Below are 14,810 nucleotides of genomic sequence, written 5' to 3'. Positions count from 1 at the left end.
CCGCGCTGCTTGTTACAGTGCAGGGGGGACAATAGGTGGGAAGAAGGATATGGCTTTATATTCCCGTGGGTGCTCGGGCCCCTCAGCAAACGGGAGCATACACATCTCCTTGGGGAAACGAAGGGGCAGGGAGGTGGTCCCGTTGCTGTGTGTGAAGGAATAAGGTCTCTCATACACTTCCCGTGGGCTTATGTGCAGAGGGTTTGTATTACCTGGTGCCTGTTGGGAAAGGCGGAGAAAGAAAAGAGAACCAGATCACATATTATAGTGTGGTTTGCTCTTCATGTATGATAGTATGAGATTAACACGTATTATTCTGGCCAGGTATTAGTGTACGATGAGAGCCCAGCAATTACAAAGTATTGGCTGACTAGGGTAGTACTCTCCCGCTGGAGACCCTGCTACCCAAACGCACTGCTCGGTTGGGATATCACAGGGCGAAACTGGGGAGACAAACTATCCACTATGCCTGCGTGCTTAGGGTATGATGGCATGGTTGGAGACCCAGACTCAGCTCAGTAGACACTATTGTCCGACCAAGGCTTCTCATTTTATAGGCGCACACTTTGCCCTTTCCTATTTATAAAACCCAGTGAATTTCCCCGGATGATGAAGCAGTTTAATTAATGAATGCTCCGAAGGGATCGCCTCCTCCCACCCCTTATTTGCAGAGCTCACTAATTTGTCTTTTCTTCTATTGTCTGTGTTTGCTTAAGTAATAACATCCCTTTGTGGCTCAGGACTAATTACGTAGTCTCCGGGCTCTGCTGTGACTAGGAATTGAACTGACACCTCGACATATATATATATATATATATATATAATATATGATGGTGATGTAGTTAGTCTATAAACTGCAAATCTACCCGTCTCGGGCGAACATACACACACACACGTAATCTAACTGTTGTGGCTATATAGTTTATGATGTGTGCGTGTGTGATTTAATTATCTGCAAGGTGCAAATCTACCCTGCCTTTTTGTCAAGGAAGTTCGCCAGGCTCCAGCTGACTTGTGGGGCTGAGTGCCCTGCGAACCCCCTCTGCCGACTCCATCTGCCTTTGCTTTCAGGCACTGCACCGCGTTATTTCCCCCAAGCCTCAGCGCTTGGAACATGACGGCTTCGTGCTTCGTTTAGGGCTGTGGGTTTTTACAGCATCACACCCGCACGCCCCGTGTTTTGCCATCAGCCGTAATGTTGCTACCTACTGCCATGTGGGCGCTTTCTCCTGCCTGCGATCGCCTGGACAACCTCGACGTGCCCAGGCTGCCGGCGTCTGAACGGCAGCCCCCCCCCCCTTCCCTCGCAGCCCCAGCTGTAAAATCACGTTATTCCAGCGGGGCAAGGTCAAGTCGCTCTCTCCAAGAAAGCCTGTGGAAATGTAGCAAATTCAGCGCCGCGGCTCCTATTACCCCACCTACTGCTAAAGGCTGCGTTGTCCCAGAGGGGGGCTTTCAAGCCCTGCTGTTTGGACGTGGACGGATGGTCCTTTCTTCAAGAAAGAGTAACGCCCTGGAGAGCCGGTCCGAGCACATGGAGAAGAATCAGACATGTTTCACTTGGGAAGGAGTCTTGTTTTTTTCGTTTAAACACTCAGCGTGCATCAAGCGGGGACCCGAGCTGGAATTGACCCGGGTCAGCTGGAGCGGGAGCACTGGGCGGACAGACATTCATGGAGATCGCTACACACGCCCTTCCCTGCACTGATCCACGGGCTTAGACTTCGGTCTTTCCTGCCATCGCCGCCCGGACCCACTCAAACCCCAGCCATCTCATCCACACCAGAGCTCATTGCTTAAAATAAACCTTGTGAATAAGCCTATCTCCTCTCCTCTAGCCGTACAAAGCAATCCTAACGAGGCATCTCGTATTCATTCACCCAGTTTTGTACAGGGGAAGGCAAAAGGTGGGAGAGGTGTGGTAGAAATAATAGTGCCTCTTCCCAGAAAATAAAATAAAAAGCAAAGAAAAGGAAGACAAGACCAGACTTGTGCGTGTAGAGAAATTCACGCTCTCCATGTATGAAGTGCAACAGAAAGGTATAAAATCAGTTAGTAGTTCTGCAGTGAGCTGTAAAGTTGTCTCTCTGGAAGTATTTCTGATGTATTACTTAACATGCCTATACAGTTATCTGTCTCAGCATTAATGCGTCCATTAAATCACTATTGAGCAGCATCGAGCTATTCCCCCAGTACCTCCTCCCCTGGGAATATGGTTTCTAAACAGGATCAAACATCTGATGCTGACAAGTTATGAGATAAGTTATAATTAATTAGGATTTGCTACATCCACAGAATGGTTATTTTAGGGGGAGATCCGGCCAATAAGGTTTTCAGCTTGCAGGTAGGATCCATAATATTGAACCAAAAAAAAAAAAAAAAAAAGAGTCAAAGGTAGCCCAGCAGAATTGCAAAATCTTGAGCTTTTAGAATGCAATCAAGATTAAAGCAATTCTTGATGGGAAATGCACCATATAACTACCTAATGAAAAACATGGGGACAGTTGGGCTGATAAAGGAACAGCAAGCAGTTCCTTGGATCTGCTTCTGTAGAAAAACAGCTCTCTGGTGTTTAGAAGGCAAAGTTAATTAAAAAATGGCATAAAGAAATGCACTCTCTCTCACACACAAATTCAAGCCCTTAGTTTTTACAAAAGTGTATTTTCTGCAATGTTTTTTCCACATTTAACAAATGCCTTTTCTTCACAAAATCTCTTACAGCGTAAAAAAAATAAATCACATTTTTTACATTGTCACTGTTTTACTTCTGCTGGCCCTGGGACAGAGTCTGTTCAGGTAATAGCTCAGCTTTCCTGTCGATCTCATTCCGCCAGTGTCTTTCTGCTGCAAACTGTTTCAAAAGGTAGCAAACAAATGGATTTGTGTGCAAGTTGGAATTGCCCTTATTTGCTTTGCTTTAACAAACAGCTGAGGGGGGTTTACTTTAAGGCACACTATAAAAACCTACACACAGGGGGCAAGGATGTTAACTGGCAGTGTGGGGTTCTTTTTAAAGTCAAAGTGATTGTTGGGTTTATTTGCTTGTTCTCTGTAATAAATGAGAGCCCTTCAGGTGAGGAGGCGCTGGGAGGGTGGAATGTCAGGACAGATTTACACCTGTCCTTACAGCTTAAATTGACAACCCTTATAGCCTACAGAAATGACCACTGGTGCCAGGCAGTCTGGGGAAGCCAGCAGGTTAACTTTTTTTTCTTCTTCTTCTTGCAACACAACACAAAATGGAAGGAGATTAGCCAAACTGATACATACACACACTCTTTAGCCTCCTCCCCCTCCCCTTCCTAACAGTAAGACAAATATCATAATTGACCCTTTGAAGCCCCTTCTCTGCACCTCCCTGCTAATGAAGGGCTCTCAGACTGCACAGCTGATATATGCACAGCCTCCTGGCTACACCTGCGAAGCAGCCAGAAGAATCTGTTTAAGGGGTGGAGAGGGCAGAAGTCTAAAGCCCTGGCTAGTTCCCAGTCCCCTCAAAAAGGGAGATAACCCTCCCTGCTTTGCCCATTCCTTATACCTTGCTGACAGAGCCTATCCAGATGCCTCAGGAATCCAGCCTTGTTGAAGCTGAAATCTTTGGTGAAGAGGACAAAGGCTGCATTCCCATCGCACAAGGGCCTGTTGCCACCTCTTAGTGCCTGCTGAAAACTGCCCTCAGGCAAGTCCTTGAGTGTGGAGTCTTGTGGAGCCAGGACCACTCAGCCACTGCATTCAATGCACCAGGGCCCACTCCAGTCATTCAAACTAGGACAGCTGCGGAGGCCTGGCAGATATATTAGCTGCAAGAGGGGAAAAGGAGCAAGTGAGAGAATATGCGCTGAAGTTTCAATAGCTAGTAGCATTGTACCAAAGATGACCTAATATCATGCAAATGCTTTTTTATGCTAGAAGGTCACCAACATGTCCATAAGCCCCTACCATTAGGATTTAAGGGTTAAACCCACAAAAGGACTTCAGCACTGCCACAATCAGTACTCTGTCAATTGGGTGAATCATCAGTGAGCCCTGTATTAGGGAGAGTTAGATGTCTAGGATTCACAGGTGCCTGCAGGCTACTGGAGGTGTTGCCTAAGGTGTCTTATTGGAAATGTCAAACTAAGCAGTGATTCTCAACCTGGGGGTCTACAGACTATGTCTAAGGGGTCCACAAAAGACAACTATGATCAATCAAAAGTATGTGAATACCCACACTTCCAATTCCAAGAGGTCTGCACTTCCATTTAACATTTCCAAAGGGATCTGCATCTCCACTGGACATTTTTAGGGATCTGCAAGTGGAAAAGAAGGTTGAAAACTGCTGTTCTAAGGTATTTAGACATCTAACTCTGCTTGGGCTCCTCAGCCATGAACCTCTCCTGGAGTTCAGTGACAACACCAGGTTGTCCCTTTCTTATGGAAAACCAGACTCCCCCATCCCATTAGACCCAAGAGATCAGTGACCTGCAGTCATCTGGAAGAGAGGAGACCTGTTTTCAAATCTGCCTGATTTAGAACAAAGGCTTGAACCCAAGCCTTCCATATCCCATGAGAGTGCCCCAATTATCACTTTATTGAGTAGCTTGAGGTGAGGGAGCAGGGTAAATGCATTATTGTATAGTACTTAAGGATGAATCTGTTCTTCTGAGGTAAAAATTAAACCCTGTCCAAGAGTTTGTGAAAAGACAGTTAGTGATAGTGATGAAACTTGGGGCATAGATGGACGTCACCTTTTGCTTGTTCTCTGCACATGGATAAAATTCACCACTTAATTGAGGGGGGGTGACTGGGGTTAGTTGATTGGGATAACAGTTGCAGGTTGGGAAATGTTGGGTTGGAAGAAATTAGGTGAGCTTGATAGACTGTGAATATGCTCCGAGAGGCCTTGGAGTCTTTGGAATGAGCCTATTCAAACAAGTTATTATATTTATTTTGTTTTGTAATGGTTGTAATTTTATAACGTGCTCTGAGGTAGGCAGGTTCAGTGGACACATTGGAATAAATGCCTAGAAATTGCAGCTAATAAAATTGCTAGAGATTAACTGCAGTATAGCAGATAAGCATCTATTTTGTAATCTGCAAAGTGCATGCTTCAGATCTGCAACTGTGACTGAACTTGCAAACAATAACTGCTCTCTGAAAGAGCCCTCTTAAAGGAAATAGTTTAAGATGCTGTTTTGGGGAAAGCACAGAGCATGTTATAAGGACTACCTGGTTTTAAGGGTTAATTGTTAATTAGATAAGTGAATGCACATGCACTACAATGCAAAGTTAAATAGCTGCACCTCCAAACCATTGGGAAGGCTGAATGAGGTTGCCCACTTGTTCAGCAGAGCCTCCTGTTCAAGCCACAACATACCTGCACTCCGAAATCCGCACAGGTGACCAGTTACCAGGATATGTGAAAGGTGTTAATCTTGACTGTTACAAACCTACCTGGCTAGCTGAGATTACTAGGATTTTAACAGTCTCTGACTCGCATGAAGGGGTTGGTGCTGACAGCAGGCTTTGCTCTTAGCTAGACAATTCACTTCTCTCTTTCACTTACTGAAATCCAGATTTTGCCATGCTTCAGGGCATAGTGCAGGATCCTTTTGCCCTCCAAAGCATGGTCTGGAGGTGGGGAGTACATTCAAAGTAGGGAAGAAGCTGGTTTGAGATGCTATACAAATTAGAAAGATACTTTAGCGTGACAATGTGGGGTTTTTTTTTGTATGATATATAGGTGCAGGCTGGTTTGGATACCTTGCTTTAATATTTTATTAAAACCTAGCATTGTACTTAGAGGCTGTGATATAAGCACACTAGGTGGACCAGAATAAAATCAATAGGCACCTGATCTACAACCCACTTAAGGTCAATAGAAAGCCTCCCATTGACTTCTATAGGCTTTGGGTCAAGACCTAACCACATAAATATCAAACAGCCCGGAGATTAGCATTCAGCAAAATAATAAAAGATGGGGTTTTAAATGCTGGCACAAGGACATTTGGAAATGGAAGGGGAGAAAAATTAGTTCATGTACATTACAAAGCATTCATAACCCTAAGTAATGTGGTGACTCCAGATTTTTTTTTTGAAGGAGAAGCTGTGAAATGTATCAGCTCTTTGTACCTTTCACCACAAGTGATAGTTTTCCTAAGGGCATGTGTGTATGAGATAAACATGGGTGAGTACACACATCCACACACGCACACACATTGCTTGTACGTTCCTGAGAAAATGAGTGATGGCCAAATTGCCCAGCAGCCTTCACTTTTTTCACATTTCTCTCCAGGTTTGCACCAAGAACAGGTGGCTTTCGCACCTAGCACATATTTTTCCTGGCTGAGTGTTAACAGTGAAATGAAATCCTTTTCTTTGACTTGGAATTTTGATGGGAGATGTAAAGGCGTCTCGTTGGGGTGGGCGTGCCATATCTTTCTACACCAACATTCATCATTTCTTTGTTGAAAAAGAGAGCAATAAACTGTACCCCGTGCCTGTTATTACTCTGCAAATTCAAAGGCGTCTCATTTTTTAATAGGCCCTTAGCCATAATGCATGCGTCTCATCATCTATCATCTTGCAGTGACATCTTCCTTGATGCAAGAAGATGGTGAGTGATGCTGCTAAATATGAAGAGTAAGGCAGAGAAGACGAAACCGGCAGCAGGGGGAGAACTGTAGCTTTTCACAGCCACAGGTAATAAGAGAGAGGGGGAGACTGTGGCATGTTCTAGGCAGGTGCTCATGGGAAGCAGAAGCATAAAACTGCCTTTCTCTCCTCAGGCTACTTGCATTACAGAACATAGTGAAGCCACTCCTCTTCTAGTGCAGGTAAGTAGGAAATGGCTACTCAAGGGCCAGGGACTGAAACATTGATTCTTTCCTTTGGCATGGCAGCCTGCATGGAGGAGGAAATGACCTTCTCTATGTTAAGGGCCTGCTCAAATTATTTTCCCTCAGAGCACAGGAGGAGGCCCCGGGGACAAACTGACTCACTCATGAATTAGATTGTCTTTTCTCATAGGGGGTGCAATTGCACACATTACATTTTCTGTAAGGATAATTTATGTTAAATCCACAGTCAAGCATTAAATACAAGCAAAACATTCTCTAATATACCTGCCCTCCTTTCTGTCTTGAAGAAATTGTTTTAAAAGGAAAAGGCCAGAACTTTAGCTTCAGTAAAACAGAGTAGCCCAAGTAAAACCAATGGAGCCAAGCTGACTTATACCCACTGAGAATATGGTCTTATCATCTGCTGCACTACAAACCATGATATCAGTACCAGCAGACAGAGATTTGCAAGACTTCTGCTGTTCTCTGTAAAGTGGAGCTTACTGCAATATTGTGTTGCCTCCAATCCATTTGCAAAGGCCTTAAATGGCAACAGCTGATTTTGACAGCTTAGCGGTAAATCTTTCACTTTCCCCAAAAGGGATTGGCAGTATAGAGTTGATTTTTCTTTTCCAACTTTGCCTAGCAACCTTTTTCCTATCACATAGTATCATGGAAAAAACGACATGCTGTAATTACTGTTTATGGTGTCTTTCCTACCCGCGCTTTAAAGGACTTTGAAGTATAAAGGAATTTTAACTCAGGGGCCCAAGTGAGGTAGATAAGCATTACAATGTCCATTTCACTTAGGAGTAAGCTGAGGCACAGAAAAGATAAATCTTTGATTTTTCAGAAGTGTCTGCTTAGTTGGAGGACCTCATTTTCTGAGTGCTCAAGGCATAAGATAACTACTAGGTGATGCTAAACACCTAAAGCTCCAGTGAAAACCAAGAGAATCTGTAGATAAACTGCACCCCTGGAAATCAGTCTGATGGTGTCTCACACTGGACACCCAGAAGTCCAGGCACCCAAAACTGGCAAACATTTTAAAAATGTTGGTCTGAGTAACTGATCATGGTCACACATTTTGTGCCCATGATAGGAAGAGAATGCAGGAGTCCAGACACTTACTATATCCACCTTTTTACTTTCACTGCATAAATTTCAGTAGATATGGTTGTAGAAGTAAGTAAACACACAGCATTTAATACCACCTGTCAGAGAGCTGACTTACAAGGAGTTGATTCAGGGTGGGAAAGCAGTATTCCCAATTGATCTTATAAGATGCTCAATGCCTGTACTTGTCATGAGATAAAGTTGTCACATTAGAAAAAAAAGAGGATGCACTTAAATTACATTAGCAGCAGGAACTAAAGGGGAGTGCGTATTAGACCACCAAGGCAGAAGGAGAGAATCAAGTACAAAAGAGAGTTCAAAGTAGACACAGGATTTCTATTACAGGGACTCATTGAACAAAGCACTGTACAAACAGATAGCACAACAGGATTCCTACCCTACAGTTAGCAACATCTAAACACACAAGACATGGCATGTGAGGGGACAGTGAGACACAGAGGTCTTTCAAGTGACTTGCTCCAAGTCATCCAGCTGGTCAAGAATAAATAATCCAGGTCTCAGGTCCCATTCCATTGCCTCATCCACTTTGCCATACTGCCTCTGTCCACCATTTCTTTGATGCAAGCACTATCCTAGAGCAGTGATTCTCAACTAGGGTGCCATAGCACCCTAGGATGCCTTGAGATCCTTTCAAGGGTGCCATACTATGTTAGCACTGTTAAGTGTGCAAACATGATTCATAAGATAAACCCACAGATTTCAAATAGAAATTCATAGCTGTGGTCTTTCTGAGGACTTTGCAAGAGCTAAACTGCTCTATTATTTTTTTTGTAGTCAAAAAAGAGTGAAAACTAAGGGCTGGCATTTTCCAAGGAGTGCCTTGAGTCTATCCAGGGGTGCCTTGAGTCTAAAAAGATTGAGAACCACTGCCCCAGAGGATGATGGTATCTATTCCATACTTATTTTTATGCAACCAGTGAATATGAGGAAGTGTACAAGGCAGATATATTGAAACAAGGGACTGTTACACCACACGAGGCAATTGCAACAAATCACATAGACCATGTTGAATTCACCTGAGAACTACGCATACCAACGAAAATTAGGAAGCCACATACTAGTGGCGTAAATCAATATAGCTCCATGGTAGTCTACAGAGATACATATAACACCTAAGGATCTGGCCCCTGGTACTTACCACTAACCACAGGTATGAAATAAAAGGATTATTGAGCCACCAAGTCCACACCCATCTTAGCAAAATTAGAAAGAAGGATCCCAGGCCAGTGAATTGAATTTTACCAGCAGGTGAACAGATAATTTAAAAATGTGTTATAAAAGGGCCTTGATAAACATGTTATAAATTGGGAGAAAAGAACAAAGCTTCACTATGGGTATATCATGACTCATTTATCCATATAAATTCTCAGAAAGAGTTAACAAAATAGTTGGCAGAGAGTATATTTTATGGAGAGGTTCAAGGGGTTTTGATAAAAGTCCTTTACTGGAGTCTCTGAAGGATATTTTATAATCAGGTGGTTGGGAGATAAAATGCTGTCACAGATTAAAAACTTGTTGAGACAGAAAGCAGAGAGTAGGAAATAAAACAGCAAATGACAAGCATGGAATTAATTTTAGAGAGGTGTCTCCAGGATGATTTTGGAAAGCAGCTAAGAGCAGGCTGTTTTTGTGATTAGTATTAATTTGCAATAGGAGAATATATAACAACAACCATAATAATAAACATGGCTGATCCAGTATCTATAGAAATAGAAGAAACTTTTGTCATTCCCTACTTCAATTTGAGTAGCCTCAGGCCCAAAGGAAGTATAAGGTGCTTTTAAAGGAAAGAAACATTCATACTTTCCCAACCTGTTCAGGCTGGTGACCCCTTACTTGAAGTAAAAAATGTTCACAACCCCTTAATTTATTATAAAAGTAAAAGTAAAAAACATATCAACAATAACAGTCATAACTCTGCATGGTTCATTTATGGATGTGTGTTTCAGGAGGTTAAAAGAGAATACCTGACCTTAAAAGGTAGGGGAGTGTTAGCAGAGGAGCATGATTTTCTTTGCAAGAGTGTCATAAAATTTTCAATGACTCACAACACACCAATTGCCTTTCATGATCCCCCAGAGGGTTGCGACCTAATGTTTGAGACGCATTGAAATGGAAGAGGTTATTGAAAAAAACAGAAATGTTTTGCTGGTAATTTCCAAATACTGAGGTCAGTCAAGATTAGGTAGAACTGTTATACATTCCAGAGAAACCTGAGAAAATGACATAACTGGGCAAGCTGCTAGCAAGCAAACTTCAACTACTTACAAATGCAAGTTAGCACCGTTGGCAACCAACCCATATGTGGACAGCCAGTGTGTTTGGCATGAAAGTCCTGACTGTCAAGTTAATGGGATCCCTGGCAATGGGAGTTAAGGTAACAGTTGGGGAGGGAAAGTGTATTAGAGAAGCACTTAGGGAAAGGAAGGGTGTTGGGGGTTGGTGCTGGCAGAAGAGTTTGGGACCATGGAAGCTACAAGGGTAGGTGCCACCAAATTCAATGTTGCTATGTCTTGGTGGCAACAGGGCTTGGCAGCACTGGGTGAGGGCAGTGGCTGATTAGAGTACCACTATTTCAGACTGGATTTGTAGCACACTTGCCAAAAAAGTGTGCCACGACTGGCATTCACTGACCACAAATTCTAGTACACTAATGCAGTTTGATGAGTTCCAAAACTCTGGTAGTTTCAGAGCATAAAAGTAGGCACAGCCCTGTCAGCACCTTGCTGAAGATGTTTGTTCAATGGGCATCAGCAGTCAAAGAATTAAATAAGGCTCTAACCTAGTAAGTAGGATTGGGCTGTGCCAATTACTTTCATGAGAGATCTTTGAAAAACAACTATGCACTACAGAAGCTGATGATAGGGATTTACTTGATTAATCTGCTCTAAGACCGTACTAAACCAATTGAAGGCACATTGCTTCTGCAAGTGCCATACTGAAGATGAGACAAACCCAAGGTCCTGGCCACTTGGGGATTTCAAGATCTCATGGCTATTTTCACAAAAAACCCAGGAGCAATCAAATGGAAGGTGAGGCAGGGAAATCCCCTTCTCTCTGGGGAATTCATTCCCCCTTGCAGATTCTGTTATATATTTGCTACTAGAGACACCTTTGAGATCCAGATCAGAGTTTTCTTAAACCACACATCTCCCAACCTGCCCAGTTCCCCATACTGTCAACTAACTCAGCATAGGAATATCTGACACAGAATAGAAAAGGACTTTGAACCATTGACCCTAGTCCCTCCTATCATCATGTCATATAATTCTATGCATAGACTTAACGAGCTCCATCTTGACACTAGCTATTTTTTTTTCTCCCACTAGACCTACCGGAAGCCTGGCCCAGAACGTCACTCTTCTAGTGGTTAGAAACCTTTTTTTCTGATACCCAGCAAAGAGATATTGTCATATAAGCTTGGTGCTATGTTTGTGTTTCAGAACCACTGAAAGAGATCCCAGGATTTTAACCATGTACAGCTAACTGGAGACAAGTGAGGAACTGGCATTGCTAATTCTTTTTGCTTCACCATTTTACTATCCATCCCTCTTTCTTTGGCTGCAGTCAATGTAATGTAAAAGAAGTTCAAAGCTTACTCGATTTCCCAGGTACTGTTCATTCTGTTGTGCTATTTGCACTGCACAGTGAGGTGCTCTCACAGACCAGGCTGCCCTGGGGACAAATGTGAGTGAAAGCAAGCTTCTGAGGAACTGACACTGACTTATTTTGGACCCTTGGCCCAGTTACTGGTACATTGTACTATTTATTGGGAGACCTGGGGCCTGATTCACCTCTGAATTACTCGTTTTATACTGCAGCAACCCTGATGATTTCAATGGAATTACAGCAGTATAAAAGAGACACAGGTGATGCTGAACCTGTATACATTTTCAACTGCCTTTCATTAGCTATTTAGTTAGTTAGACAGACTTGGATGATTAAATACTGAAACCAAATAAAATTGACGGAACCTATTCATACTAAAGGCAGAGTGCAGAGCTTCTCAGCTCCCACAGATTTTAAGGGCAATAGAAAGTGTTTGGCACTTTAAGGAACTGAACCCTGAGCAAGGAAGCTATTGCACAGACACTAGGGGCTGCAAACACAGCAGCTCTTAGAACAGAACACAAGAGACCCAAACATGCTCTGCCTTACAGCTGAGATCCTGGGAATCCTGAACATAATGCTTAGAACTGATACCAAAACCAGAGATATTTGGGTAATTTCCAGATATAAGTCTGTTGGATAGTCAGATGGCTGGTGGAACCAGTGCTATTACTGCCCTTGCAGCTCTGCTTGAATGCTGGTTCCCAGGCATTACAATCTACTTGTGCAAGCTGTATTTACCAAACAGCCTGGAGAGCTGGTCTGCATGGAGTCGAAGCATTCTACTGACACTGAAAGTTCAAGAAGTCCAAGGAGTGATTTGTTGCAAAATCTTTTGACCCAGTGTGAACAAGGCCACTGGACTCACTTGTTTTACTTCATTCTCAGACTCTCATTGAGCTTGACTTGGAAAAAACTTAAAAACAGTAAGAAAGGGAGATGGCCTTAGTCACACAAAGACATTCTGCTCCCCCCCACATAACTATGTCAAAGGGTCCCCAGTGGTAGAATCAGTGTGGTTTCACAGTGTACGTAATGGAAAGACTGAGTAGAAGGGAGACAACACAGAAGGGATATACAACAAGAGCAGTTCAGAGTCAACTCATGGTTTTCTGCTCACCAAGGCAAAGATACAGCTCTAATCCTGATCTGTAGATCTCCCCCTTCCCTCAATGGAAATTCTGTCAAAACTGGTTTATAATGGAATATTATGGGCATATTTCAACATTTTTGGAAAGAATGAGTCAGCTTCCAATGAAATATTCCCATGGACTGCTGCATCATAGAATTTTTCTGGAAAAGTTATATTTTGCATGAAAATTGGGGGGGGGGGGGGGGGTGTCAAAAAGTTGATTTTTTTCCCCTCATGGGACATGTTAATACAATTGATTTTTTTTGTTTTTCTTCAATTATCCATGATAAAAAAGAAACATTTTCTGACCTGGTTGAATTAAATGGTTTGAGTTGTATATGTTTCTAATGTGTAAATTATTAATATATTGTGACACAAATCAGAGACCAAGTTTGAGATAAGGGCTATTGTTTATTGGTGTAGCTCCACTGAAACCAGTTGAACTAGGAAGATTTACCTGGCTGAGAACGTTTTCTAACTTGCACTTTCACAACTACCATTCAGTGATCCAGCTCAAGGAAGATAGTGTACTCCTTTCAGGACAGGAGATCTCTCACAGTATGGGAGTGGGATTCCTGCTTCAGCCCACATGAGGTAAAAGGGATGAATTGCCTCAAAGAGATTACTCTTAAAATAAAATTTAACTAAACAACATATTTTCACCGGTCCCTCCCCAGTCTGGAGCTGTACAAAAAAGTTTAGAGGCCTTGCCTATAGCCCTTGCTTATTTGCTTGTAAGACTGATGCTCCATCTGCCTTTCTGACCTTTTGGGGTAGCATTTTCCAAAAGAGGGAGACTCAATTTTGCTACGCTCAAGTTTTTTAGAAGAAACACATAGTCAAAGGTTGTGTTAAGCCCCATCTGACTAGTATAGGTAAGACCTACTAGTTTCTGTAGCAGGCAACACACAAGGAAGTGATACAGCTTAGCTAGCACCATGTCCAGCTGTCTGACATCCAAGCCCAAATGACCTGGTGCCCATTTATAGCTGGGTCAACTTGCCTTTAGTACAAGCCCAGAATAAGCTTTAAATGTCCATCCCTGGTGTCACAGCAAGTTATCTTAACTGCCCTGCCACTGTGCCACACACATTGACATGGCTGGTATAACATAATTCTTTACAAAAGTTATAGGATTCCAATCATTCTCTCGATAATGTTCTCATTCTCATGCTGGGGCATAGAGTCTCCATTGATTTATGGTGGGCTCTTCCATTAGCTATGCCCCTTCCTGCTGCTTGGTAACAAGGTGTGAACTTCAGGGAGTAAATAAATGAACAGACTGTCAGGCCAGCTGAGCAACATCCTCAACTGAGATAAGTTGGCAGACAGCTTTGATTTCAGTGGCTGGGTTGCATCAGCCAGGACTTAGTCCAGTTAGTTGTCATCAATCCAGATTTGTTTTCCCTTCACCAACAGAAATGCTGAAACATGATTGAATAAAATGACCACCCCTCTCCTGGATGGCCCTGTAGCATTAAATTTTTTCCTTCTCCCTGCTTAGCATTTCTTTTCTGCTAGTGACCTTTTTAGTGAGGATAAAAATACAATTTTACTATTTGTAGGTCACGGTATTTCACAGGTATGAGAGGCCTTTTATAGCATACAAGCAAATGGCAAAGAACATAATTTGATTACCCTTTAAACTCCCAATAAAGGTGCTAAAAGACTAGAGTGTTTTCATGTGCTGTGTATAGCCTTAATCTACTTGGTAATACACATGAATGTTCTTCCATCACAGTGAATTTGTTGAATGTCTGCAATTTTCTATCATCCTTGGACCCAGCAAAGAAAAAAACAAAAAAAAATGCCTTGTTAAGTAGCAATTCAAAGCCTGTTTTTCTCCAGAGAGACAGGTGGAACCACCTTAGTGAGTTCATGTCTGAGAAAATAAGGCACTTTAGGCTAAATCTACCAAGGAAGTTGGTGCTGGATCACCTAACTTTTAGGTATTCTGTCACCTAGTATAAGGGTTGGGAACCTATGGCCTGTAAAGCTGGTGGGAGAGCAGGTAGTAGTGAAGGGTCCCAGAGCTACACACCTGCTCCTGCTTTTCCCTGTGGGAGATGTCACTGTTGCAGAGAAAGGTGTGCTCACAGCCAGCAGCAAGGGAA

The 14,810-nt window shown here is 42.8% G+C and overlaps 2 long non-coding RNA genes across 2 annotated transcripts; one reads left to right on the top strand and one right to left on the bottom strand.

The window, feature by feature from the left end:
- Nucleotides 1-2,384: 2,384 nt before the first annotated feature.
- LOC102383331 lies at nucleotides 2,385-4,336 on the bottom strand. Its single transcript, XR_323022.3, has 3 exons — nucleotides 4,211-4,336; nucleotides 3,539-3,800; nucleotides 2,385-2,851 (listed from the first exon to the last, which is right to left on the bottom strand). It is a non-coding gene; the product is annotated as an uncharacterized LOC102383331 (long non-coding RNA).
- Nucleotides 4,337-6,572: 2,236 nt separating this feature from the next.
- Nucleotides 6,573-11,489, top strand: LOC102383510. The gene is made up of 3 exons (XR_323023.2): nucleotides 6,573-6,681; nucleotides 6,768-6,815; nucleotides 11,285-11,489. It is a non-coding gene; the product is annotated as an uncharacterized LOC102383510 (long non-coding RNA).
- The last annotated feature ends 3,321 nt before the right edge of the window (nucleotides 11,490-14,810 follow it).

This window comes from Alligator sinensis, unplaced genomic scaffold (genome assembly GCF_000455745.1).
Source record: "Alligator sinensis unplaced genomic scaffold, ASM45574v1 scaffold216_1, whole genome shotgun sequence".
Taxonomy (NCBI): domain Eukaryota; kingdom Metazoa; phylum Chordata; order Crocodylia; family Alligatoridae; genus Alligator; species Alligator sinensis.
The sequence above is the reverse complement of the archived record's forward strand: the minus strand, read 5'-3'. Positions and strand labels throughout refer to the sequence as shown.